The 26,039-nt window shown below is 38.2% G+C and overlaps 1 protein-coding gene across 6 annotated transcripts in view; it reads left to right on the plus strand.

The window, feature by feature from the left end:
- The window catches only part of syt1a (synaptotagmin Ia), a 1,226,547-nt gene that overhangs the window by 541,369 nt on the left and 659,139 nt on the right, over window positions 1-26,039 (plus strand). Inside the window, exon 1 of one of the 6 annotated variants that reach the window (XM_028817016.2) lies at window positions 15,505-15,627. The exons of 3 other annotated variants lie outside the window; for them this stretch is intronic. The gene's annotated coding sequence lies outside the window, so the exon portion shown is untranslated. Of the gene's footprint in view, window positions 1-15,504; window positions 15,628-15,680; window positions 15,946-18,157; window positions 18,568-26,039 lie in introns of those variants that run through there. 2 more of the 6 variants (XM_028817015.2, XM_028817023.2) reach the window with 2 other exon arrangements.

Genomic DNA, 26,039 nt, shown 5'->3' on the forward strand with positions numbered 1-26,039 from the left:
CTCCTTGTCTTTGTGGGCAGACATGAACACAAAGCGATTACCAGAGAGAGCTAGCCCCCGACTTGGTTTTAATGGCATATATCTAGACTTTTCAGTCATGGTTGCAATTTAGACACTACTTGAAGATGTCATGGAGACACCCTGTGAATGGAGACGTGCACTACAGGTGAACATTAGTTCTGAAAGTGGCAGTTACTTACTTTGTGCTCTACTTATACGGTAGATGAAATATCAAGAACAAGCATTAATGCCAAGGTAGCATGGTGATTCAGATTGAGCTTCTACTGCCTCATGGATCCAGGACTCTGAGTTTTAATCCTGTGGTCTTGTGCTCATCATGTATGAAGTTTGCTTATTCTCTCCATGTCTGCCTCTTGTTCTTCTCTGCTCTTCCTTTCAAATACCCATTATGTGCAGGTTAGGTAAATCGGAGGTTCCAGATGGGCCCGTTGTGAGTGTGGGTTTTGGTGTGTGTTCATTAGTGAGTTCTATAATGAACTGCTGCCCTGTCCAGGGCTGTTCCCTGCCTTGCACCTAGTGCTTCTGAAGTAGGCTACAGCTCCTTGTGGCTATATGATATATAATGTACCACACTAACATACTCTATACATTTCTAGATGGCCAACTTCTATTGCACTGCTACAGTGTTTCCTAATGGTCAAAGCACTGAAGTATAAACAACTTTGAAAACCTGAGTGACTTACTTAGCCCGTGAGTAGTCAGTTTGCAGAAATATATAAACAAGAGTACTTACTCAACTTGTAAGTTGCTTGGTATATAACCGTTTGGTACAAAATACATTAAGAGTTACAATTTTAGAAATCTGTAAGAAAAGCACGGTTATATTTGGCACTCTAGAGCTTCGGCTAATTGTCAGTCTATTCTAAAGCATCGTCAAATCTTAACTTTCTACCTCACTATATTTAATAAGAACTCATTTTTATGTGCTTTGAAAGCTGCAATTTAGCAATCATACATTGTGATAGATGATTGGATTTTGTCCTTAAGACTTAAAAAATGAGCACTCAGTAAAATGTCTTTCAATTGACCTTGAAAAATTCTTACAATCAGTTTCATGAAGTGTGAGATGCCACCTTGGAGGCTGTGAAAAATGCCACTTACTATCATTAGCTTTTTCTTCTTGTCCTTGACTGAAAACTTTGCAAAATTCAATAAGTATTGCTTGAAAAGTACCATCCATCAGCTCTGAAATCCTTTCCATTCTAAACTAAGAGATGCTGGAGGATCCCTCACACAGGTCATAGCAAAGGTCTATCAATTTGTGGTAGCTATTTCTATGTTTGGCTTGGTGACGCAGTGGTAATGTTGCTGGCTCACAATAAGGACACCATGGTTTGTGTCCAGGGTCCTCCCTGTCTGGAATTTGCATGTCCTCCCCATGTCTGTTTGGGTTTCCTCCCATAGTTCAAAGTCATGTATTTAGAGATATTTCAGTCTGGTTTTAAGGGACACCACAGCACAGAGTCAGCACTTTTAAGGGCTCTAAACAATTTCTTAGCAATATCCCCTGAGTCACTTATTAATGTCTTGTTGCTTGTAGATCTAACTGCAGCGTTTGATACAGTTGATTATGACATCCTTATTGCCCATCTTGAGTAGTATATGGGTATCCATGGAACTGCTTTAAAATGGTTCAGGTCATACCTCAGAGACAGAAGCTTTTCAGTCAGCCTGGGCAATTTCTCCTCTTCCTCTGCCCCTCTCACCTGTGGGGTCTCTCCAGGAACTATTCTGGGACTAATTCTTTTTTCACGGTACATGTTGCCCTTAGGATCCATTCTTAAAAAATATATTTCTTTTTATTGCTACGCAGAGGATACACAGATCTATTTTCCACTGAAACATACCAAAACAAATTCTCCTAAACCCTTATTGAAATGTCTGAAAGACATTAAAATATAGATATCACTAAATATTCTTAGTTTAAATGACCAAAACCAGAGACTGTTTGTTGGACCTTCTGATATTACTTGTGCTACTACAAGTAATCCTGGCCATTTGACAACCTACTATAAACCCTTCACAAAAAATCTTGATTTTTGATAATGCCCTCAAATTTTATAAAGAAATTAACTGCATTGTAAAAGCCTGTTTCCATTTGCTCAGGGTGCTAGCTAAAGTCAACCCTTTTCTTTCTTTAGATGATTTTCAAAAACTAATTCATGCTTTTGTCTCATCTCGGCTTGACTACTGCAACTCACTATGCACTGGAGTTAATCACTCATCCCTTGCTGTCTTCAGCTGGTCCAGAATGATGTGGCCAGGCTTCTAATGGGCACACAAAAACATAGTGGCATCACACCAGACAGCTTCTCTGCACTAGCTTCCTGTTTGCTACAGAATTGAGTGTAAAATTTTATTGATTATTTTTAAGTCTCTGAATGGTTTAGACCCCTCTTATCTTACTGACCTCTTACAACATTTTTCTGCCCTCGTGATCACATAGGACCTCCAATCAGAAGTTAACTGGCCGTGCCAAGGTCTCGACTTTGGGCAATTTTAAGGCCAGTCTGAAAACCAATCCCTTTGCCTTAGCTTTTTAAACTTGCTGTTTTTAAAATTTATTTACATATTTTGCTTTATTTATTTACTGTATACAGTATATATATTTATTGGTGTATTATGGAAAACTGTACAGCAGTTTGGTCAACTTCTGTTGTTTTAAATGTACTCTAATAAAATTGACTTGTCTTGACATAGGTGGACTGGTAATACTAAATTGGCCCTAGTGTGTGTTTGGGGGCTGTGTGTGTGTGTATATATGTGTTTGCCATGTGATGGACTGGCACCATGTCCAGAGTTTGTACCTGCCTTGCACCCTATACTGGCTGGAATAGACTCCAGCATCCCCCGCGACCCTGTTCATGACTAAGCGTGCTGTAAAAGATACTAAATTAAATAAGCTTACCTTAGTCACTGAAAGATAAATACATTTTGTCTATGCCCTTACTAATAGGTGCTCCCTGGTAGTAAAGGCTTTTCCTTTGGCACTCCCTTGCTGCCCTTATTGAAAATACACTATGTCATCACCAGTTGTGTTCTGTTTTGAGTGAAAATTGGAGGCAGAGCTCACTGGTGACATCTAGTGTATAGAAATAAAGCAGCAGTGGAAGATAGTACATGTAACAGAAAGATGTAACAGAAAGAGAGGCACAGATCTTTAACTTCCAATCATCTATTCTTATGTCACAGGACACTGAATGTGTGTGACTATTTCTATAGCAAGAGACCATACTGCCTATGGATCTTCAGTGCCAACATTTTCCTTTTCAGCAATTCGACAAAAAGTGGCTCAAGGAAAAAATTAATTCAGGGCAGGATGCTGATCCAGTATTGCACATTATCCACAAAACAGAATGTCTTTGGACTGTGGGAGACAACAGTCCCTAACCTTGATTATTAAGTTTGTTTGAATGTTAGTTTGTTATGTAGATTCTGGCATTATTTTATCTTTATTTTTATGTTGTGTCTTATGTATTCATGTTCAATACTGCATGTTCTTTATTATGTGCAACTGTATGTTCGACTGTAGAGATGAATCTGTTCTTTTAATTTCATGATATGGTCTGTCTTTAGTCACCCTGTTAGCAAGGCACATTATCCTCTTTACCATGTAAAACTTTAATTTAAATAAACTAAACTGCAGTTGTTTACTGACACTTGGTACAGAGTGAAATAGGTTTTGGCTCCCTACAACTCTGGAATTGGCAATCTGGTTAGAAGATGGATGGATGGATAATCTGCGACTACATATGAACACATGAAGAATATTGAAACCTCACACTTCAGCTTTTAATCATCTGAGGTCAAACATGATTAGGGAGGTAATGCTGTCTGATCCAAAATTACTGGCAATGGGTAGATAAATCAATATTAATTGTATGCAATCCATTTATCTATCAATCAGACCCTATTTCAGCCACACTTTTGCATTCCATCAGTCCTTCGACCCTTCTCTGAACTCTTAAGAACTGAGAGAATCACTTTAGTCTGAGGACACAAGGAGTAATAATGTGTCTCTCTCCTGAGGATAGGAAGTTTAATTGTGGAGGCTGCTGTGTCCCCACCCTTTTTGGAAACTAATGTGTCCCCACCCTGCTTCCTGAGCTCTGTTATGTCTGGCTCTTTGAAAGATAGACCAAGACACTCCTGCACACCTTAGGTGGAGTGTCATAGCTGGAAACCTTCTCTGCCCTTAAATAAATTTATAGTTCTAATTTTCAAAATTTCATGCACTTTGCTAGCTACTGCAACTCCGCTCTAAGCAATATTAAACAAAGCTCCTCAACTGCTGTGGCGCAATACCATGTTTACATTCTAGCTCCATAGAAACTAATGGCTGCTTGCAAAGTCTCATGTAAACATGATGTGTCAGCCATGAAAGAAGAAGTTTTGGGTCATTGGGATACTTTGATGATGCTCTTTTTTTGTTTGTTCAATCGCCTGTGGTTCTGTATCCAACAAATATGAGGAACAAAACGTATACTATCTTTATGGAGTGGACCAACAACCTCAGATAAATGTACTGTCTAGGAAACAATGAATTTGATGCCATCATTTGCCTTCTCTTATGAACTTTCCCACATAACTCCATCTGCACCATCTAGCCACACTATCTCCATAACTACAGCTGAATGCTTCGTCTTGAGCTCTGCTTGTCATCCACAAGCGGCTCTGCTTGATGAAATGTTTCTTCTTTCCATCTGTTTTGTGAACCTGCTTCATGCATTGTTGGGCTGTGCAGAGCAAGTGCCTATCTGGTCATAATCAGGTAGAAAGAGAGAACCAAGCCTAACTGGCAATCTTATTCATTTTGGGACACACTCACACATAAACCCATACATACACACACTCATTCACATAAGGCCAGAGACACCAGTTAACCCAGCATGAATATTTTTTTGAGTTCCGAAAGGAAATTGGAGATTCTGGAGGCAAAAACTACATGGACAAAGGGAAAATGCACAAACTTCATGGAGTAGCTTCACCAGGATTTGAAGCATAGTCACCAGTCCGGTTGTGAGCCCCGAAGTCAAATATATTCCTGTATATGGAAAGACCAAATTTATTTTGAACTGTTAATGTGGAAAATGAATAAAGAAACTGAAGGAAAGGAAATGAAGAGCAAAATGCTTTCAGAAAACACACTGTACCAGTAAGACACAATATTTTAGACAACAGCTTTAACCTTCTATCTCATGATCAGTGCAAAGTAAATGTAATGCTTTACTGCTGCAATGATCTGGGGTTCTGGCGTTACCATTTGTTACATCACCAAAGACGTCCAAGTTAAGTTCACTGGAGGTTCTAAATTGCCCTAAATAAGTGTGAGTATGGGGATGTGTGTTTTAGTAGGATCTGCCATGCAGTGATGCCACATCTGATGCTGCTGGAGTAGGATCTGTCCCCCTGCCCCCGTCATTCTGATTTGGAGTAAGCAGAACGTTGTCGTGTTATATGTGCTTTTCTAAAGGGCACTTTAATTAAACTACAGTATGTCTAATGTAAAAGGGAGCGCTTATTTTGTGAAATCATTTAAGAGTTTCCTGCTGCTTAAATGCCACGGCTTATGAAATCCTCAATTTAACATCTTAGTATTTTCTTGTTTTTTGATAACTAAGTCAAGCTCATATGCAATGACACTTTTTAAAAGTGGAGAACAAAAAACACAAATATTACTGCTAACTAAGTACATGATATGTTTTTACATCTCCTACCTGTCCTTCAGTTCTTTCAGGTCATATAATGATTTGGAGGAAATTGAAACCAGGACATGCTATCCATGAAACACATACAGTAGATGTTGACTCTTTAGACTTCATTTTAAGAGTGCATACTGTTCATTATTAAGCATATTACAACAACTTATTTTGCTTTCATGAGATTATGATTTGTATTTTCTATTGTAATAATGTACAAAATATGAAAGACCTTGTTGTCTATGTTTTGTGACAATGACCTACTTCTCATGTTCTTATCTGTGAAGAACAACCTCTGTGTGTTTGTTTTTTATGTTTAGCTTTGGTTTCAAAGTACAGACTTGAAACTTGGCACACAGACACTTCTCTCCATAAGTCAGGTTTCTGACATAAACGTTTTAGCCTTGATACCCTTCGGAGTCAGAGTGAGTGGAAAGAAATACTACAATGTGAGCTATTGACAGAGAAACTGCCTTATAGGCCACGATGGTGGTGTAATGATTAGCACACTTTGTTTTCAACCAATAAATCTGGATTGTATTACCTGTAACATTTTATTTTATCAAGCATTTCCCTTAATATTTGTGTCATCAGACCAAGTTGCCCCAGGTTTGGTCACATTGTTTCCGACATTATTTTTTTGTAGTTTGGTTTTCTTTGCACCAAAAAGTAAAAACATTGAATTTTCAATACAAAGAAGGTTTACTATAATAACAAGAGTCAGTCAGTCAGTCTCCAACCTGCTATATCCTAACACAGGGTCATAGGGGTCTGCTGGAGCCAATCCCAGCCAACACAGGGCGCAAGGCAGGAACAAATCCCAGGCAGGGCGCCAGGCCACTACAGGGCACACACACACACACACACCAAGCACACAATAGGGACAATTTAGGATCGCCAGTGCACCTAACCAGCATGTCTTTGGACTGTGGGAGGAAACCCACGCAGACACGGGGAGAACATGCAAACTCCACGCATGGAAGACCCGGGAAGTGAACCCAGGTCTCCTTACTGCGAGGCAGCAGCGCTACCACTGTGCCACCCTTAATAACAAGAGTTATGTACTGAAAGCAACAAGTCTGTGGACAATAAAGTTTACTAATAAATCACTTGTAATTGTCTTTTACCCTTTTGACATTTTTTTACCGAGGCAACACCAGGTAAATTAGCTAGTTAATGTAAGAAGTGCTTATAATTTCAATCAAACACTGCTGCCAGTTGAGGAAGGCAATTTATTAGTTTGATAAGGAACTTTGAGAGAAGGCATAGTGTCACAAACTCGACACAGAGTTATATAAAGGTTTGGGGCAGCCACCTGTGTAATTGTTTTCCTGGCTGCAAAAGTTGCTTTCAAATGAATACTGCACTGATGTGCATACAATAGGGAGAAGGTGCAGGCTTTTAAAGGGGAAGACAGGAAGTGAGATCATAGGGATCGGGCTCATGTTCTTCAGCCATTGGTTTGAGCCCGGACGTGACATCACAGGGGCCGGAGCCGGCAAGGTTTCCTTCCATAGGCTCGGTCCCGGAAGTGACGTCAAGAGAGCCAGGTGGAATCTCTCGTGAATGGTCTACAGGAAAGGGAGAAAAAGAGTCAGTGCACTCTGCCACATCCCGGCATGCCTCAAAATTGCCTTTACTAAAGCCCTTTAGCTGCCTCCCATGTGCATGTGTGGAACAATAGTTAATTAAAAGAGTGTAAGTCAGAACCGGGAATCTATCCCATCTGCCATCAAAGCCAACGCACTAATTCAAACTGCAGTCAAAATTTTGAAAAACTAACTTTGTTAACTGTAAAGACTGCCAATCCAGATATTGCTGAAATGGTCAGGTTGATGCCGTCAAGTTCTGTGCACTTCTGCGCATCCAAGCCTAGCCGCATGGTAGCAGCCATCAACCTAAAAATGGAAGTGCTCACGGCAAACAACATGACATTCAAAATACAGGTAGATGCAAAATATTTTTAATCTTTAGAAATACTGCTGATAAACAAAAGTCCTCAAACTAAAAAACAACAAAAAAGTAATACAACAAAAACACTTAAGAAATTGCAAAAAAAAAAATTAAACTGAATCATAATCAGGGGCGAATCAACTATGAAACTAATGAAACTTATGCTTCATGGTCTCAGAAGCAATTTTAGTCCACATTGCTTAAACATTTTGGATGGTTACTGTTTGAGAAGGGGTGGGGTAAAAAAATAATAACATTATTAATACAATAGAATTCATTAGTACAGATATTTTAATCAAAATCTGAGACAACCCTATTGAAGAAGATGACAGTGGTTATCTAGACCTTGTTGTTGGTTACGAAGGACACCAAAAATGTAGGTCCACCACTGATCACAACCACTATGACAAGGACAGTGACTCTCATCCCTCCATAAGGTTTTGGCTTGAAAGAGGAGCATCTTCACTAACAGCCTGAGACAACTGCATTGCTTGAATCAACCCTTGGCTGAGGAGATCTTGTTCCATGTGTGCTGAATTGTTCTGAATTGGTCTAGCAGACATATCATCAGACAATGACGCCACGTGCAATATATTGAGCCATAGGGAATCCATTCCTGGACGGGTTTATCCATTCCTGGGAATTCGGGAATCCTGCATTTCATTCCCAGGAATCCCGGGGTCCCGGGGATGACACAATGCATGGGCATCTCACAAGAGAACGGTTTTAGAACGACTGACACTTATTTTTAATAAAACTACTACAATATGTTGACACAGATAAAAGACTAACCTTATCTACAAGCAGCTCATGCTGTCATATAAGTACATGTATCTTTAGTTGCGGTAATAAAAGCATAGAAAGCACAACGTGTCCAGCGTGCGGTCGTCCAGGCGAGAGCGCACCTTTGTGCAGAATATGCCAGCCGCTGAGAAAGCATGCTCTGCCTCCACTGAAGTAGGCAGCACAGTCATCAGATACTGATACACTTGTTCTAAACAATGGACGCACTTGCCGTTGCTCTGAAACACCGGCCGCCATTTCAGCTTTTACTGATGCATCCAGTTTCTTGTCATCATTCTGTGATGACAAGTTTCTTGGCACAGATAATGCGGATACAACAGACTGACGCATTGCAAATTCAAGTTGCTGTTCAAAGCTGTTGTCTGATGAAGTGCAAGCTGTAGCAATGGTGCCACCTTAATTATTTTCATCTATAACTCTGTTATTTCTTGATCGATTTTTACACTTTTATACGCTATATATGCGAGCTTGGCCGTTCCCGTTTTCCCGGGAATTACAGCAGTTTCATTCCCAGGAATGCGGGAATGAAAAATGTCTGGGAGGCCCTGCAATGGATTCCCTACTGAGCCAATGACAGATATCCTTTGCTGTGAAAATGTAACTTACAAATATGTGCAATTCTAATCACTTTACACTTCGTAAATGCCTACACTTTGTTAACCTACTTACAGATAATTCATATTACATGTGTTTTTGTACCTTGTTAGCATACTTAAGACAATTATAATTGTTATATGAATATTTGTGCCTTTTATCTTGTGTTGCAACAATGAATTTCCTTTGAGATTAATAAAATATCTATCTATCTATCTATCTATCTATCTATCTATCTATCTATCTATCTATCTATCTATCTATCTATCTATCTATCTATCTATCTATCTATCTATCTATCTATCTATCTATCTATCTATCAGATTACGAAACACAGAATGAGATGTTACTATCCTTGTGCAAGCACGTACAATAGGTTCAGTTATGCTTGTCTATGAATGGTGAATGGTAGACTTGGAGAAGTTTGTAGAATATTGGGACGCATCATCAGTAGTGTTCGTCCGGCTCATGGGGTGTTTCGGCTTTTCACACTATACACCCTCACCAGAGGCGGCCAGCTTATAGGGTGATCAGCCCTAAGCTTGCGTCCCATGCCCAATTAGTCATGAGAGTCACTTTGGTGTCAAATGACTGATATCTCATGAACCTATGTATGGCAGCCTAAGCTTGTCACATGGGGGCCCAGCAGGGGGCATTCCTCTTCATCCAAAGCCACTGGCTACTTCTTTCCGCTCTATCTATCTATCTATCTATCTATCTATCTATCTATCTATCTATCTATCTATCTATCTATCTATCTATCTATCTATCTATCTATCTATCTATCTATCTATCTATCTATCTATCTATCTATCTATCTATCTATCATTTCTTCTTCCATTTTCTCTTTATGTGAAGTTTGCATGTGCTTCCCATGTTAGGCATGTGTTTGATTAATTGTACTTTCTAAATTGGCCCCATTTAAGTGAGTGAGGAAAGGCCTTACAATGGACTGAGGACTATACAGAATTGATCCCTGCTTTCTATCTTACGTTGCCTGCATTGCCTTCAAACTCATGGAGCTCTGGACTGGATTAGGTAGGACTATGAATGCTGTCTTTGTGTTTATTTAGCATATTTCCTTTAAGAGCACATGCCCTCTAAGGGTGCTTTACAAAGAAAATAAAAAAAAAAAATTGGCAAACAGCGTCAGACTGAAACGTGTCAACAGAATGCATTTTTAAAATAAATAGAGTACAACTGACAATAAGACTATGAAATTCAAGGGCAGCGGAATGAGCTTGGAAAAGACATCAAGAAGACAAGAGAATGATACACTGTAGACACATAAAATTAGTTGAAATAGGAGATGATGTAACCCAGTAAAGTCACTGAGAGCCAGGCTTTGTGACTTAATGAGGGACAGGCAGATCTAAATTGTACTAGAGAAAAGGTGGGCATTTACTCCCAATGTCAATGTTTTCATATTTAGCTGATAGATGCAGACATAGTGTCCCATAAACAAGATGCTATAAAACAATGAATAGCAGAGTTGACATTAATATCAGCAGGTCTTAAAAGTTAATAGTGGGTACACTTCCTGGACTGGTCCTCACAGGTGGCGCAATGGTAGTGCTTCTGCTTTGCAGTAAGGAGATTGTGGAAGATTGTGGGTTCGCTTCCCGGTTCCTCCCTGTGTGGATAGCGCTTTGAGTACTGAGAAAAGCGCTATATAAATGTAATGAATTATTATTATTATTATTACTGGGGTGTTAGTGTTGACAGATTTGAAAGTTAATTGCTTAGTGTTATACATAATACTGTAGCTGACCCAAACCCAAGTCAATTGAAGTGGGATGAGATCTTGATGTCCATTGTTTGAGTTAGGCCTCTAGTAACTTCAGTTCTGAAATTTCATAGAGTTTGGACCAGGGCCATCTTAACGCATGGGCACAATGGGCAGTTGCCCGGGGGCTCCAAGTGTACAGGGGCCCCATGCTAATCTATGTATATTGTGACTTGCTGAGTGGTTGTGTAGTTAGGTGCCCCAATGCACTGCTTTGCCCAGAGGCCTATAATGCTGTTAAGACAGTCCTGGTTTGAACTACTCTGTTCAACACTAAACAGGTCGTGTATCGACAACTGAGTTAGTTTTTGTCTAGTGCTTGATGCTGTGGTGATAGGCTCAGGCCTTCCACAACTCTGAACTTTTAAAAAGGGTTCATGAATGAATGAATGAATGAATGAATGAATGAATCTCATTTATCCAACTTTCACTAAGAGTAGGGCATGGATCTGAATGGATTGACTTTCTGATCAGGGTTGGTCCTTGTCTTTCTTCCAATGATAATTGATTGACTCCAGCTCTCCATAAGCCTATAACTTTACTAAGAAGAGTCCACAAATAGAATGCTGTTCTTTATTAATACTGATATTTAATACTCAGAATGCTGCATGATATGTGTTTATTAAGTAATGATGACATCTCTGTAATACATTATGGGAATGTCTCCTTTATTCTGTCATGATGTATTGTCATTTTGCAGTGGAAATCAGAAACATTACATTATACAGTACTAGCATGGTAAAATGCCTGGTACAATGGTAAGTTCATCTCTTCACTGGATATGCTAGCCCGTATGTCTGTCTTTCTTTGCATGTCTTGTTGCCTTTATTCATTGGACACTGCAGCTCTCTTGTGGATACTAGGCATGGACATCAGATGTATCATCACTTTATGTTAATAGCTGCATCTAAAAGACAATTAATAGCTTGCTATATTGGTTTGATTGAATGGTAAACTTGCATAGTATTGTGCAGGAATTCATCTCTGCCTTTATATGTTTGTATCCTTGGCCTCAAAAAACATCAACTGATGACTGTAGTAATTATATAAGCATATACTACATACCTTTGAAACCCTTTTTGAGTTTTAAATGGTGGTTGTATGTTCATCTCTTATAACCTGTAATTATATACAATAAAAAGCATCTCACTAACCCTCTCCTTACACTATAATACTTGTTTCCTCTTCATGTTAGCAAACGGAATTTTTGTTCAAAATTTTGTAAATCACTTCTAGACAGGAGGTACAGTGGTAGGTATTGTTGCCTCATAGCTCAGGAGTCCAGAGGTTGGATTTTTTGCTTAGTTACTACCACTTCCTCTATGTGCCTGTATAAAATTGCCATCAGGTACTCTGATCTTCCTCTCACATCCCAAAGATGAACATGTTGGGTTATTTGGTACCTATAAATTAGCTCTTAATCATTGAGGGGCGGTGTTGGCTCTGTTTTTATGTGGGTGTAATTATATACTGCACTCAGCCTACACCCCATCCAAGGCTGATTCCCCGGTCGTGCTGCAGGAGTAGGCACCAGATCTCTGTGACTTTAAACTGCTTAAGCAGCTTATCAAATGGATGGACGAGTAGCTGTGAATCGGCCACTTCACTTAATTTTTTCCCCCGGCCCACCCATTTACCCCTACATACATCGTGCATATTGAACAAACATTTTCTCTACAATTCAATATCACAGTCAACACTAAATAATTACAGTCACAAAAGGAGATTCCACATCACTTGTAATTATATCTCAACAAAGCTATAACATCTGGTCTCTTTATGGCTATTTTAGTTTTACCCAGAGGGCCACATTGCTTGTTCTGTGGTTGTTTTTAGAATATTTCTTGTGGAAAGAGTCCAGCAACTGACATAAGAGAGAAGTCAATGCTCTGCACGTTTTTGGGGGAATCACAGGAATTATGGAACAATTTTTCATGCCATTGTGGCATATTTCAATTATCTTGACCATAGCCTCGCTGATATATTCATATTCTACCAAAGAGATTCAAGGAAAATGATTACAGAAAAGCTAAAATAATTCTTAAACTAGGTTTCCACCTGCTAATATTTAATCAAACCCTTCATCGTTTCAGATGGCCACCTTTACCACCCTCTGATTTTCTATCCTTGTGGACTTTTCTGGCTTTGCCTCACCTAACTTCATGTCATCTTTGACCTTTATATACAGTATGTCCTCTTCTTAGCCCACTCCCAGAAAACTTATTTCAAAAGCTAAACCTATTGTTTTTTGTGCTATGTGACAAACTTTCATTCAGTATATGAGAATATTCACTACATTTGTAAAACATAATTGAGTTGAAGATTTTCAAACACATTTTGAAGGGGTCCTTGGACGGCAAGAGGCTGTCAGTGGTAACAACATCATCAGGATGGCATATGTCAAGGTAAAGCTTCATGGTAGAACTCTGAGAGAGAGAGAGAGGGAGAGCCACACTGGCAAACCATTGTTTGAAATGCAGAAGCTACTAGGTCGATGTGGTCATTCATGGTCCCATCAGATGTCAAAAAGCTGAAAAAACAAAACAAGGAAAGGACAAATAATGTTCCCTCAGTATGCAAGAGTGCAGGCATCCCAGTAGATGCTAGGAATGCTTGACTCCCTGTCCAGAGACAGGATGAGGCAAATTAGGACTGGCAGGATAACAGCTGGGACAAAGATTTGTGCTGGAAAGAAGAGGCTAGATTAATTTCTATAAGATAGAAAAAGAAAAAATTGGGAGTTGAGGGAAGGAGTGCTGTGTGATATATTCAAAGGGGTAAGTGAGCAAGTCACCCCATCTAAAAGATATGGGTTCAACAAATGTGTAGGCATATTTAATTTTACTTCTGTTTGATTTGTACTTTGTGTTTTCCACTTTCTTTATCCCTCTGTTGTGTGTTTTATTTGATATCCCTGGCATATTTCACATTATGCTTGGTAAATGACAATAAGTTTCCATTTTATGTTACTGTGGACAGGTGGGAGGACAACCAAACAAGCACTTGAGGGTGCTAAACAGAACATAAAGTTGCCTTCACTGCTTTTCAAAGCATGGCTGTTGTGGAGCTGGCAAGTACTTCGGAGCTCTATCCTTTAGGTATGTCCAACTCCAAATAAGACAACTTCCCAGGGCAGTATCGGGTTTTCATAGATGTCTGGGTGGAAGGGGTGGGTGAGGTCAATTGCTCTCAAAGGACGTCTTCTCACTTCTGAAGAAGAGAAAAAGGACAACACTGTTAGTGGAGGCTCTCCCTCTCATGTCGGTAGGGTTATTACATACTTTGGCTGAGCTCTGAAGGTGTCCCCCTGTGACAATAACAATATAATAAATTGAGCAAACTTTAATTTTGACTTGGAACCCATTAAGTGGGTTGATTTCTTTCTTTTTTATTAAATTTAATGCAATTCTATAAAATATGCATATACGAGACAAGTATTATAACAATCAAACAAGTCAATCAGAAACGCCATCCCAAATATCACAGAATTACTTAAAAAATTTTAATCTTAAAATGCACTTAAAACCGCACCCTTACACAGGCTGATTTGATTTCTATTAGAGGAAGAACACATGCCCATCCTCATATTGCAGTGTATTTCAAATGTTATTTTCTCAAAGATATACAGCTTGTTGTCATTTTTATGGTGACATCTCATCCAGAGTTACTACTTCACAACCATTGCTGCCAGAATAGGTTACCAGTTATACTTTATCATTGGATTCAGAAAAGAATGGATGGACTATGTTGCTAGTTTCCAAATTATTATTTTCATCTTAAAATGAGAAATAATAAGTGATGATTTAAAATGTGTTTTAGTTTAATAAATTATAGTTTAATATGCCCATCTCCAGTTTTTGCTGGCCCACTGGATACAGTTGAGAGGAAGTTCTTTAGGCAGTGTAAGATGTAATTGGGAGAGTGGTAGCTACAGCATCTGAATCAAACTCAGTTGGATGTGTTTGTAGTTTATAGGTAGGCAGTGTGGCATAGTGGGCTTTGGACTTCAAACCCTGAGGTTGTGTGTTCAAATCCCTCTGAAACTGTGTGACCTGTCACTGCTCCTGCCTGTGTTCTAATTAGAAAAACAAAAGAAATGCAACCAGCTGTGCCTCAGATGTTGTAAGACGCCTTGGATAAAAGGCATCAGCCAAATAATAATAAAAAAGTAATATAGCGTGATAAGTGGCTTTGTGAAAGGCACTTCAAAATAAAATTTTATGACCAGGTATATAGCAACATAACATAGTGGATGTTTAAACTTGTTGTTCCTGGATTTAAAAAAAGAAAGAAATCTTTAGTTCTGATAGACTTGAGTTGGCATATTTTTACTTAATCATTAACATACGTAGTTGAAAAATGTTACAAGCTTAACATTGATGCTCCGCATTTACCGTAATTTGTTGTCCGCTTGTGTGCGTCTCCAGTTTGAGGAAAAGGAACAAGAAAGCCCTCGCTAAGGATAAAGCACTTTAGTTTGTGGTCGAAAACGAAAGAACAGAGAATATTTTTTGGTACTGACAGATGCAGGGATTCCGTTTCGTGTGTGTGTGTGTGTGTGTTTTAATTCGCCTCACATTACCAGGTAGTCTACAATAATTTTCTTTCCGAGTTGAAACTCAAAGAACACGATTTCCTAATTGGTAGCTGGTCTGATGACAACTCTGCTCTGTCCACGGGTTTAATAATAAGCGAGAATTTGGGAGATGCAGTACGGAAGAAAACGTGTCTCGACGTCCTCCACCTCTGACAAATTCGCCTTTTCACAATGTGAGTGGTTGACTTTTTTCATCTAAATGTTGTCGACGCTACAAGCGAAACGGCAGATATTTAAATATTTCTTCTCATCCCCGTTTCGTTTCCGCCTCACTTCGGTGCAATAGTCCTAACATTTTGCACTGGCAAAGCCCTAATGAGATTGTTTGAAATGATGCACCCAGACAAGCAACAAACAGATTAAAGGCGACACTCTCCTCAGTCACTCACTCAGTCCGGCGTGCGAGACGTGGGCTGCCTGAGACTGCAACTCACGCTTAGGAATAACGGCGCTTGAACGGCCGAGGTGCCGCTCATTACAAGCTTTCATGGGTGAGTTATTTCTGTTCGCTAACACTTTGTTCTAAAAACAATGTCATGACATTGTTTCGGGGAAAAAATGACAGCAGTGGCAGAGAGGTATTGCCTGGGTGATGCCGTTGTATAGTCGGAAACAATTTGATGAAGCGAGTCGGTGTTATTCATTTTAAAATTTTGTTTGTCATGCCCCGCCCCTTTAAAGAATAGTATATTAACATTAGACGAGTTTATTATAAAATCATCGTTTTAAGCATTTCTGAACTATAGAGTTGCCACTGTTAAGAAGTACACATAATTGTCAGCCGTGTATCTTTTATACTGTTTCAAGTAAGCCTCTTGTGTTGCTTTCATGTGTTTACGGTTTCATTTCTATACATCACAACTGACTTTTTATATTGCGCTTTGCTCATATATACCTCTCAATAACACATCATAATAGACTTGTATTTTATTGGTATAGACCTGTAGTTACTTTAAATGTCTCCGTCTGTTTATTTCGGTTTTATGTTAGCAACTTAGGGAAAACAAGTAGCGTAAATTCGTCCTTTCACAGGAGTTATCTTTGTCATCGGGGCTAATGATGGCTAGATCTGACACACATGTATTGTTTTGGTTCTCACGAAGTTGTAATTATTGATTAAAGCACCCCATGGGACATTGAGAGTACATTCGTCTATTTTATGGATGCTTTAATATGAACGTGAGAATTTTATAGGCGATATGGTGGCACAACATAGAGTTTTGCCAATGCTTGAGCATTTGGGACATTCCCGGTTGGCGATTTTGCATGGCTTTCACTTGAACTGGCATAAGATACTCTTTTAGTAGTATGAAACACAATAAAATAAACCCGGTGTGGATCCTCCAAGTTTTCTTCTTGACTTGTGTCTTCTGCTTACGAAATGGGCACGGGGTCCTGCCGACCCTGCACTAAATGAACTAAAGTACGCACCTAAAATGGATGGACCGTGTCTCGTAATTACAGCATATGCCTTAAATAAATAAATAACAGAATAACTGGTCTTGTGAATTGTATGTCTGTTTTCAGTATATATAACTATCAACGATAAATCAGTTCCTTAACAAAAGAACTAATGAAGGCTTGGGCTGACACATTTATGTCGCTTTGGCTTATAACACGGACTAGCTGTTCATCATTAGAAGTCAACTTGATGCAAAACAAACACATGTATAGGTTGTAGGGCAGCTTTGGTCGATTTTCATGCTGTTTTATAGGAGCATTATAAAAACACTGAAGGGCAGATAAATAAAGGACATACACCGAATATCACATTATCTCGCCGCTTGATATATGGGTGCTGTCTTTGGTGCTGAAAGTCGGCTCAGCTTTGTGTATGTTTGTTCGATGTGCACCACACGCATCTATTTCTCCGCTCAGTTCTGTAGTGTAACAGAAATTTAAAAGTAAAACGCCTAATAATGATGCATGTTATTAACGGGGCTATATGAAAGAGTGATTCACTTTTTTTTGAGGTAGTTGGTGAATTCAGTTTTACAAAATACTGAAAGCAAAGAGTGCACTGTGTACTGCCATCTGTCTAGTGTAAAGTCCTTGTATTGGAGGTGAAGATGTGACAAGTCCTGGTAATATTGTTTGAGTTATCTAACTATAGGAGGATAAATAAAAAAGCAGAGGACACAAAGGTTTAAAAGGATCGTTGGAGGGCACAATAATACACCGTGAATTGTACAGTGGACTGTATTTCGCGTATTTGTCTGGATATGCATCACGACCACCGTTATATATAGATAATCAGTTCTGTTTTTCTTTTAATATTGGACAAAAATGAATAATAAAATTATTACTACAAATAACAAATTAAACCTTCCCTTATTGTAGGACACAAGAAACTGTAAATGCGTGGATATCTGTCAGTGGGGCGGGGTAAATTAATAAGGAGGCTGCGTTTATTGTGTCCTTTACTGTAAAACGTGCAGGAGAGCGATCGGGTGGTTTGTTTCAGTTCAAGGTCAATAAATGCATGAAAAGACAAGCCCCTGATATCGGTGATGACGCCACTGCCAGAGGGTGTGTATTTGAGTGTGCGAGTGTGTGTGTGCGTGCGTGCGTGGGTGGGGAGCTGGATGGGTGTGCATGCGCGCGTGTGTTGCTGAAGGGGGAGGGGTGGGGGATTTCGCTTTTAATAAGGGGGTTTCTCTCCAGCCGAAAAGCTTTAGGATCCCCATGCTGTACTTTGTCACCGCTTAATAAAGCGGTGCATTTTAAAGGTACGCTATCCTTAGGGGAACCTCTAGTGTTAATCAGATGCAAAAGTGGTGAAAATAACCATCAGAAATAACATTTATCCACGGTTGAGTTACAATGTGCCGGCATCAGTGGGCGAACACCGAGCGCTCCCTTTATTGCTCTTATACGTAACATGCGCGTATGTGCCAAGCTATACGTGATGCCCTTGGCGGTTTAAGCACGCTTGTGCTCTCTTTTCATGCTTCTTCTGCTGCCTACGACTCAGAGCGGAAAGCCGCAGCTGGGATCCTGAAGGCTAGGGGCAACTCGTCCAAGCGCGACGCCTTAACCCTAAATCAGCGAGAGAGCGCCCAAGAGTCCTCGAGCCCCGGGGACGCGCATCAGGATTAACGGACGGCAAGCCAGTGAGTAGTGACCCACATACAGTGCATGTTTCCAGTGCAATCGCACTTTGTCCACCCATGCTGTTCCAAGAATAAGAATTTAAACCAGTGGATTTAACGAAAAGCCCTCCGGATTAGAGCTCATGTGCTGTGAAAATTGCGTCGCCGCCAACCTTTTTTTCTGTGTGCTCCAGAAGCATGAAATCGTGTGCGCGGGGTGCTGATGTATTTCAAAAGAAAGAAAGTCAGGGACTCGGTAATCATTATTTTATGTTATTTTGCAAGAAAAAAATCTTTCAGATTGATTTTTTCCCCTTTCTTTCTGGAAACTGTTGTCATGGTGATATGTCTATCTTAATAAACAGGGCTTTTAAAGGTATTGGATGTGCGGGGGATTCTCTCTCTGCATCAAATCCTGTGCTAAACTAATCCTTAGATCAGCGCTTTGCCTTTGTTGGTGCTCTGAGCAATCAATACAGCTGACACACGAGACCGGGGCTGCATGAGATGAAATTTTATGATAACAAACGAAGCAGTGCATTTGTCATATTTGGGAACACTTTAAGAATATGGATGTTATATTTTGCATAGGGTGTGAGTGCACCCTGTATGTGCGGATCGGCACTTTTTGACTTGTTCGTTTCAGGTCTGACGAATCTGTCGCCCTGTTTGGCATTTATTTGTCAGGTAATTCATTTACTGTCATTTAAGTCACCACTAACTTCATTAAGTACTACATAGTAAGCAATGTGGTCACCCAAATCAGGAGCTTCTCCTAAAAATAATGAATTCCACTAGCCTTTACAATAGAAGCAAATATGCCAACATATTGTTCTATGTCTTTAACCAAAGAAAATCCACTCTCTGCTCTGTTTTACTTATGCAAAGAAGTTTCATTATGTCCAAGTTTTAAGAGACTCTGGAATACTCTTCAAAAGCGCTCCGTTCTAGACTAGGGTTAATAATTAATGATCAAGATTTTCATATTGTGGGGCCAGATATTTTATTGCTATTTTATAAATTGTATCCGGTACTGTTCCCGAAGGACATGATCTACTGTACGGTGCTTAGCTACAGTATTAGACAGAGAGGGAAGATTAATCATAAACATTGACTCTTGTCATGTTAAAGATGAGTGTAGAGATATTCGTGTATATTAATGTATTTTACTACCGGAACATCAGATTGAATTTGCCATTTGCTATCTTGAAATATTTTGAAGTAGCACAATATCAGCTTGAATTATGAAACATGAGCTTGTTTTAAAACATCAGATAAGAAGTAGGCTGGCAACCTTTTTATTTTTACTCTTTAGCTGAATTATATTTCTTACTTCAAGGACTTAATTTTTGCTGCAAGTTTAGCTTTTTCATGTTTATTTACACTTAAATGTTTTTTAGCTGTTGACTTTCCACAAAAACATCTCACAAATCTCAAGTAAATGGAAGCCTGCAATGAGAATCCTGCAAGCACTAAACATTATGTACTGTACTAAATTTATTTTGTGAGTGATAGCCAGTCCAGAACCATAAACGTAGTAAGATCCTACTGTAAAACAAAGTTAGTAAATTTATCTGTGTTAAATTCATGATTAATGATTGAAAATTACAAGAAATTGCATCAAAATTAGAAATATAAGAAATCTGACAAATGAAAGTGACCATTCAGTCCATCAAGCCTGTTTGTTTAACTAATAGTGAAGCCGTCCCAGGATGTCATCCAGATACTCCTTAAAGGCTGTCAAAGTTTCTGCTTCAACTCCATATCTCTGTAGCTTGTTATAGATTCCCACAACTCTTTGCATAAAGACGTGCTACCTAACTACAGTCTGAAATGCCCTTCCCTCTAATTTCCACTGATGTCCTCAAGTATGTCGTACACCTATCAATGTCTTTGAGGATTGTGAAGACCTGGATTAAGTCCCTACACAGTCTCCTCTTCTTGAGACTAAACAGATTTAATTCTCCGAGTCTGTCAGAGTAGGACATGTCCTTCAGTCCTGATGCACTTGGTTGGTCTCCTTTGTGCAGCTTCAAGTGCTGCTGTGTCTTTCTTGTAGCGTGGCGATCAGAACTGCACACAGTACTCCAGATGCGCTCTCACTAGGGCATTATATAATCTGAACATAACAACCCTTGAGTTATATTCAACAGTTTTTATGATATAACTTAACATTTCATTTGCGTTTTAAACTGCAGCTGTACATTGCATAGATGATGACAACCTGTTTACATAAATCCTCTAAATCTTTCCCCGGGTTGCTTTCTGTAGGATAGTGTCTCCAATCTTGTATTTATAACTGACATGCCTTTTATCTATGTGTACCACTTTGCTTCTTCTACATAAAAATGGATTTTTCAAGTGTTCGTCCAGTTCTGAAGTCATCCTAGACCATTACACAACAACCACAATGCAATACATCACCTCCTCAAGGTTGGAACTCTGGGGAAATAATAAGGGTAACTGAACAGTTTGGCACATAGTAAAATTTCACATGATATTTAGTTACTGAAAATACAGCTTTGAAAATATCAAATTTTTTTAGTCACTCTGAGAAAACTAATATTATAAAGGTATTAGGATACTTTTCAGCTTAAATAAATTAAAACCATTGATGTAAAATTGCACATTAAGAATTAATTTGCAAATACAACTTCTCCATTTTATATAACTTTATGCTCCAGGAATTTCTTAATGCTGAAGAATGAATAAACACAAGAAAAGTACTTTTTTTTACAGATACATATTTCTGTTTTATATAAATGAATCTCTGAAATGTGCAAGTTACGTAGGTTGATTGATTATTGTGAATTGGTCACATGTGACAATATGTGTAATTAGCCCCAGTCATGGACTGATGCCCCATTCAAGGATCACTTCTGTCTTTCATTAGGTGCTGCTGGGATACGGTCCTGACCCTGAGACCCTTAATTGGATTAAGCACATTTAAGAATGTTATGTCCCTTTCCCTTTCTGCCATTCAAAAACTAAAGTATTCAGTGTCCAGTTATTTTCCCTGTGATGTTAACCCACCTGCAGTTGTGCCGTAGTGATCAAGCCTGGCTGTTGATCTGCATGCACAGTTTAGCCCCACTTCATCTCTTGTCCCATTTTGCATGGGTAGGAAAAACCTGCAAACTTGCTGAAACAAAATTAGAAGTGAATTCTAGGAGGATGTTACCAAAGGTAGCTTGTCATTCCTATTTTTGGTTTAGATCCACAGTGGCTTAAAGTAGTAACAAGAACATCTTGAACCCATTGTAGTTGGGGTCTCTATCATAGTGACCTGCTTTGACTCTTCCCACTGTGGTTGAGTAACTGTGCAACCCTGGTATAACTTTTACAACTGTCAGTTTTGAAGGTTTTCAGTACCTTAAGCTATGTTGAAGATTTTCATAGTGTTGATTATCATCTCTTGCACAATCCTCTCACCCTCTTTTATAATAGGGACTCAGATTCTTTCCCCTGCTTTCTTATAATTGTTTCTTCTACTCCTAGTTAAAAACAGCCTTAGTCTTTATAGCCAAAACTATTCTGAAACATTTTAAGTATTACACAGTTACAGAAGACAAAGTGCATACATGCACAACTAGAGCCCCAGTGGCTTCAAATCCATCTAATGCACATGTTTACTTGATCTCCGGATTGCTAATTGATTTAATATTTTCTTTAGGAAGTATGGATCTTTAATTTTTTTTTTTTGAAAAACATGTTCATTTGGCAGCATGGAGGATAAGTGGTTATTGCTGCTGCCTCACAGATGCAGTTTCCTGACACGTTCCTTCTGTGTCTACATGTTTTTTTTCTCCAAGTACTCTAATTTTCATCTCACATTCAAAAGATGTGTCTGTTATGTTTATTGGTGATTCTAAATCTTTTCTACATTACTGTCTCTATAAATGAGCTGTGTGATGCATTGAGGCCCCATCCGGAGTTGATTAAGCTCCCTTGACCCGAAAATGGATTTGAGAAAAGTTATATTGTGATGGAATTATTTTTGTGGAATCCAAGTACATTATCTTTCACACTCACATTTAATATTCATACTATCTTGTTAATTGTTATTTTCACAATAAATAAGAATGCACATTAGTAGAAGTGGGTGATTTAAGAAAAAAAGATCAATTTGAATGATTTATTTAATAAAACACAATCTCTGCTTCCTGCCCAAGCTTTCAGGCACATGCTTTTAACTAGATAACTCTGTAGTTTTAGCAGTAAAATATTCCAGGAAAAATATATTAAGTTAACCAAACCAGAAACTACGGAGACCTCGAGGGGAGATGGTGTCATTTTTTTTTCTCTGGGCAACAATCTTGTGCATCCCACATACTATCTCATTATTACCACTTACAATTTCTTGAACTAGTAAGTGCTGATCATGAGACAATAAGTGGTGTGTTCGATATTGTTTCCTTGTAAATGTAAGTTTCCATAAGAAACAAATTATAATTTGTTAAAAAATTCTTCCTACCCCATTTGCTTAGCACTTAAGGTACAGATGTTTGCACATACAACAACATTATTATCTATGCAGAGCAAATCTACTAGATTGATTTTGTTGGAACTTAAATAATTTGTAAAATTTTATAAATGTAAAAACTGTACCACTTTGTATTTGAATTAAAAGATTCTCATATTCCATAGATGGAAAGATCCACAGGCTCACTTCCTGACAAACAGACAGACGTCTCTACTTCAGCAGTCCAAATGTTGACCCATTCACAATGCTTATACTCCATATCTCTTTAAATATACAGCAGTGTGCAGTTTGTAGGTAATGTAAATGTAGGGGTGTATTATTTTCAACACAGTTTGGACAATTTTTGTTTGTATGCTTTTTTTTTTTGTTTTACTTTCTAAATGTAATGCTAGGAATGAAAAACAAGCAACAAATATTGAAAAGGATCAGGAGAAGAGGTGCTAGTCATTTAAACAAGCCAAAATCAAAACTCAGAGTTCAGAACCATTTTTTGGAAAAACCCTGAACATGAATCAAAAAATCAAAGTTGAGATGTTAACCAGAGAAAAAAGAGATGATAGAATTTTGAAATGCTAAAGTATTGGGGGTTATCTGCAATGTTGGATAAAGGCAGGGTATTAGTGATGACTTTTTGTCCCGTCACTCAGATAATGCTTTGCAATTTTAGGTAGTTTGCTAGCTGTAAGAAAACAAAAATATGTTGATGATATAGTACAATTTTATATTACTAATGACAAAGTGACATCAAAACAAGAAACTAACACTGTAATCAAAATCTCCATGAACAAAAACCCTATATGACGTGACAAAAAGCTAAGAAAAAGCAAAGTAAAGGACATCAAAAATAATAAACTTTATAACATTAACACAATTAAAATATTAATACAACCCTGCTCAGGACAATCAGGTTTGGAAGGTGAATGGATGAATAGGTGAGAAGTCAATTATCATATTTTGTACTTTCTTTTAATAATTTTTGTTTTCCAAATCTAGTAATAAATAAACACCTTCAAGATCCACAGCCTATGTGTTCTGAAGGCTAAATCAATTGACTGTAAATCTCAGCGGTGAAGGTTCAGGCCTATAGTTACTTATCTTACCAAAGAGCATTTGTAGACATATTAAAATAATCATACTATCTACTTATCATTTCTAAGTCAATTTTAATTAAAGTTTAAGATTAATTAATTAAATATAAAATTAAACTTGGACTCAATTTCAATCCCCTAGAAACTAGCTTGTAACTGTAAATGTATTACAAAAGCAAATACCTAAAAGGCTTTAAAAAGCTCCCCATCATCGCATTCAAACCATAGTATCCCAGTAAATATTTATGACCATTTCTTTCTAATTCCGACCATAAATATGAAAGATCCAAAATATATCGAGCATTTCCCTGGTCATTTTTAGATAGTTACACCACAGAATTTGATCATCCTCTGATCAAGTGAAGAAGGTTCCTTTGATCCAGAGAGATATTTTAGTAGAAATATGAAAATCAGTGGATACTACAGTAAAGCCATTTTAAGCAGACTACTTTAAGTTACGTTTAAAGTAATTGAGTTAAACATAAAGAAACTAATAATAAAAGTCCTGGATTAGGTGATTAGTAGAGAGATTTGGGGCAGAACATGTTTTGTGCTAGGTCTCGTATTCATTTTAGGACTTATAGGACAGAGAGGAATTGATAACTGAATTGGATCCAACATTTTGATTCTGCACCTGGTTGTTGTCTGTATGGAATTTGCATGTTTTCTCCACATTTAGGTGTGTTTTCCCCTTTGTCATCTGTTTTTTTTGTCACACTTGACCAAAGACTTGCAGGTTACATTATTTGGCAAATCTAAAATTGACCTAAGTGGACCCTGCCATCAACTGACGTCCCAGTCAACAATTACTGCTGGTTCACCACTACTGTTAATTGGAGTAAGTGGTTTGGAGAATGCTATGTTAAGTTAGTCAATAAATTGACACAAGTGCAAATACATATCTTTTTGCTGCAGTCTTCTTCATCTTTCAGCTGCCCCCGTTAAGGGTTGCCACAGCTTAAATTGTCGTCTGCATATTGATTTGGCAAAATTTTACATCGGATGCCCTTCCTGATGCTTTTTGCTGTAGTAATTCTGTCATATTCACAGTTTTAATGATCACGAAGCTCTAATAAAAAACAAGGAGAAAGTAGTAAAAGAGAAAATCGTAGCAAGTAGACTAAGGTGGAATAACTCAATCACACTCACAAATGCACACAAATCTTAATTAAATGTCTTAGAAGTGAGAAGATAACTAAAAGTCTTATTGACTGTTGAAGGACAATCATATAAATTACAGAATTAAGAAAACAGCAACATGTTCAGTTGACTTACAGATGAGAATTGTTCTGTCATTTTTAAACTATGGGAACCACCAATGTGGATTAACAGACAATTCAAATAACTCCAAGAATTATTTTGTCTACTGTTAATAATAGCTAACAAATGACAACTGGTCATAGCATCCATTACATTCATCAAATAATTTGGTTCATAATGATGTGAAATAACATCAGAGTTACAGCAGATGATGAAAATGGGAACACATTAGCTGTAGCAATTGAAATGATGTGAAGAGCTTGGCACATTAGTCTTTGCTTTTCCATTTTTTTTTAAAAATAGACTGCTTATGTTTGTCTACCTCATAAAGTCATATGGCCTTTTGCCTGCACTACAGCAAATCCATTGAGCAAGCGGGATCCATACAGTGTTATTTTTATCTCACTGATAGTCAGATCTTCACTGAGTAAGACCTATTTTTTGGGCTCTGTAATTCCAAAACAGAGTTTAGTTTGATTAAATATTTTATCCCAAGCATTGAATGGGATGCTTTGGAAGTCATGCACTTCTGTCATACTGAATTTGACATGAAAATGCAGATTAATCATATCTCTCTACAATGCTTCTTTAATGATTACAAATGCATGGTTTGTGCTTAGAACTTAGCTAATTTGATTTGTCTTAGAAAAATATTATTGTAA

This window comes from Erpetoichthys calabaricus, chromosome 1, assembly GCF_900747795.2.
Source record: "Erpetoichthys calabaricus chromosome 1, fErpCal1.3, whole genome shotgun sequence".
NCBI lineage: Eukaryota > Metazoa > Chordata > Cladistia > Polypteriformes > Polypteridae > Erpetoichthys > Erpetoichthys calabaricus.